We start from the raw sequence: 3,662 nt of genomic DNA, 5'->3' as shown, positions 1-3,662 counted from the left end.
GATATTTTAGAACATCTCTGATGGGATGGAAGCAACAATCTGGAGTTTAAAGAGGGATTTCCAGTCAGCAGTGAGACTGTAAGCTACAGAGCTGCAACACAGAACTACAAGAGTATCTTTAAACCAATCCACACTGAAATTATTTGCATGCAAGTTGCTCGTTGGAGTTGTGCATCTGCCCATGTCTAATGCTGAATTTTCCTTTTCAACAGGTAGAGAGGATTGTTGACAAGAGGAAAAACAAGAAGGGAAAAACGGAGTATTTGGTGCGGTGGAAAGGATACGACAGTGAAGATGATACCTGGGAGCCAGAACAGCACCTTGTTAACTGTGAGGAATATATACACGAGTTTAACAGACGCCACAACGAGAAGCAGAAAGAAAGCACATTAACCAGGACAAACAGGACCTCTCCCAATAATGCCAGAAAACAAATTTCTAGATCTACCAATAGTTCTTTTTCAAAGACATCTACTAAATCTTTAGTTATGGGTAAAGACCACGAGTCAAAAAATAATCAACTCTTTTCTGCCAGCCAGAAGTTCCGGAAAAATAATCCACCATCTCTTTCTGGAAGGAAAAATATGGACCTTGCAAAATCAGGTATTAAAATCCTAGTGCCCAAAAGCCCAATTAAGAGCCGGACAACAGTTGATGGGTTCCAGAATGAAAGCCCAGACAAAATGGACCATATAGAGCAGGATCAAGAAGACTCTGTAGCACCAGAAGTAGCAGCAGAAAAACCGGTGGGAGCTTTATTAGGCCCTGGTGCGGAGCGTGCCAGGATGGGGAGCAGACCAAGGATACACCCCCTAGTGCCACAGCTGCCAGTGCCAGTGCCAGCCACCATCGCCTCCGCGCTGACGATAAACGGGAAAGGTAGGTGGGCAGTGGGGGTGGGCAGGGGGGGCTGCCAGCTGGGGGGCCTGACTTTGCCAGTTGGGCACAAACAGCTTGCCCACTCTGTTTCAGCCACGTCACATCCAGCCTGGAGAACTTCACAGCTTTATTTTATATAGCTAGAGCTGCAGAGCCACTTTGAATTCTGCCAGGTTTTGGTTTCCTGGCAGAGAGGTGTTGGTATTTGTGTTTTCAGCATGCCCATGACATGCCTCTGTGTTTGCCTTGGCACTGTGTGGCACGTGTGTTCCGGGTACCGTTTCCAGAGGTGACAACATTGCTTCAACTTTATTTAAGCAGGTCAAATTCATTATGAATATTATCAACAGAAATTATGGGAATAGACGAATGATACGAGCAGTGATTCTTCATAACAATTTACATCTCTATTTTGTTATAAATATTGCCTGATGAAAAAAACATGAGAATGATGTTGTTTGAAAAAAACAAAGTTGGTACTTTTTGTTTCAGTGAAAACTTGAGCTGTTTGTGGAGATACATTTGCCTTCTGCCTGGACTGAATTCTGTCTTTGTTGCATTTTATCAATATTTTGTTGTTTGTACCTCATTTGATATTGAGAACTTATTTAGACTTGATGCCTGGCTTGCTAATATCTCAGCAGATAACAGTTTATTCAGCTTGTCCTGTAAAATCTGTGATCCCAAAGAAACCCAAACCGCTTTTGTAGGAGGAAGCTGTTTGTTCTCCTCACCCAAGACTTTCGTGGTGGTCCTTCTTGTGCCCCAAACCTTTGTTCCTCCCTGCCAGACCCAGGCTGTTGTGTAGCGACAGGTGTTCTCACAAACACACTTTTTGGGCTCAATTTTCAAGCGTAATAGTGCGTCCGCAAATGAAGCGCAGCGGGTGAAGGCTGCAGGTATGCTGTTGATGGAAAAACTGCTTGAAAACCAAGGACTGGGCTTGCCACATGCTTGGAGGCAATGTATATAGGCAAAAAAAAAGTGTTGAGGACTTTGGGAGAGTTTGTGTTGGGTGCCCCATGGTTGCTTGCATTCGGCTTTTCAGAAGAACCAGCTGCAGCAGGTTGGAAGCCGAGGGCAGGGGAGGAACGTGCTCCTGGAGCTGTGGTGTCAGGTCATGGACCAGCCCCTTCTGCTGCAGATGAACTAGGTAACCATGGCAATACAGACAGGGATGCCAGGAATATCTCTTCCTTTGCATGGGCTAAAGAAGGAATGCAAATCTCAGAGGATACAAACAAAGCTGGAGGGGAAGATGCAAGAGTTGCCAGTGTGTGACTTTTCTGAGTAGGTGAGGTAGAGGAGTGTGTGTGCATGTGTGATGGGCCTGTGGTAATTAATATGCATTTTGGAGCTGATGATGCTGCTAGTGAAGTGACTGATAAGTGCTGCCTTTGGCCTCATGGTTTTTTGGCTCTTGGAGTTTAGAAGAAAAATGAGGTCACAAAGGATCTTCTTGGGTAGCTCAGTGACCACAAGTGATGAAATCACTCCCACCAGCCTTTCACTCTGGTAGCAGTGGTACAGCAAGGGCCCAGTCACAGGGCACCGAGTGGAGGTGGAAGGACCTGCACAGGACTGGTAGTGACACATGAATTAGCAGTGGGGCATGTTCCTGTTTCACTGAGATGTGCCAGCTGCCACCACCTCTGCCAGCTCTCCGGAGGCATTTGTCTGGGCAGCTGACATGGAACGGTACCGGCTGTCCCTAGGGGTGATGGCTGTGAGAGATTTTTCTCACACATTTTCACAAGACCTTAAGGTGTGGATCAAAAAAAAAAGGAGACTTGAGGAGAGAGAGTCACAATACGTGGTTGTCCAAAACTACACAGCATGTTCCCACCTTCTGTTTGCTGCTGGAGGGATATCAGTGCAGGTCCGTTACCTGAGGCTCCCTCTCTGTGCTGACACACCTATGCCCATCCCCAGGCCAGGCTGGGCAGTCTGCTGGGCAAGGGGTGCCACGTGTCCATGGCTACTGCAGCCTTGCAGGCAGCTCCACCCCTCTGCAACACTTGTGGGGGCAACATCCAAATTAAGCAGTAATCCTCTCATTATAAAACTTGGGAACAAAGCTGCAAAGAAAACCACTTTGTGTTTCTGTCTCCTGTCAGTCCCTTTTCCTGGCTTTCCTGGCTTTTCAGGGCTTCTTGGACAGACCCCTTTCTCACAGACACCCTGGCTCCACCTTGGCCATTCCTCATGGCTGGAGTGGACCCTCCTTCAGAGAGAGGCCCCAAGAGGCAGCCCTGGCTCCTAGAGCTGGCCTGGCCTCCGAGCTCCCCGACCTGGCTCCTCCATCTCTTCATTAATCTGCACTTCCTCCTTGCTGTTTTTAGCTTTACCTTCACACTGCTGTTCATTAAAAATGCAGGGAATCGATGCTTCCCCCCCTCCCTCCCCTGCATGGGGCTGTCACAGCCCAGCAGCCTGTTTCTCCCCTCACTCAGGACATTCTGTCTCAAGTGGACACCTCATCTCCTTGTCCCCACGGGGTGAGAGGAGGCGTGGCACAGGAACACCATCCAGCTCCCACCCTCGGCCTCCTGTGCACCAGATCTGCCACATATGCAGGGAATCGATGCTTCCCCCCCTCCCTCCCCTGCATGGGGCTGTCACAGCCCAGCAGCCTGTTTCTCCCCTCACTCAGGACATTCTGTCTCAAGTGGACACCTCATCTCCTTGTCCCCACGGGGTGAGAGGAGGCGTGGCACAGGAACACCATCCAGCTCCCACCCTCGGCCTCCTGTGCACCAGATCTGCCACATCAGTGATGGAGA

General features: G+C 48.9%; 1 pseudogene across 1 annotated transcript; it reads left to right on the top strand.

Moving 5' to 3' along the window:
- Window positions 1–212: 212 nt before the first annotated feature.
- On the top strand, window positions 213–879 carry LOC103770912 (annotated as a pseudogene). Its single transcript, XR_608144.1, has one exon. The product of XR_608144.1 is annotated as a chromodomain Y-like protein pseudogene (transcript).
- Window positions 880–3,662: the final 2,783 nt, after the last annotated feature.

Source organism: Merops nubicus, unplaced genomic scaffold, assembly GCF_000691845.1.
Source record: "Merops nubicus isolate BGI_N331 unplaced genomic scaffold, ASM69184v1 scaffold484, whole genome shotgun sequence".
NCBI lineage: Eukaryota > Metazoa > Chordata > Aves > Coraciiformes > Meropidae > Merops > Merops nubicus.
This window is presented reverse-complemented; position numbering and strand designations above follow the sequence as displayed.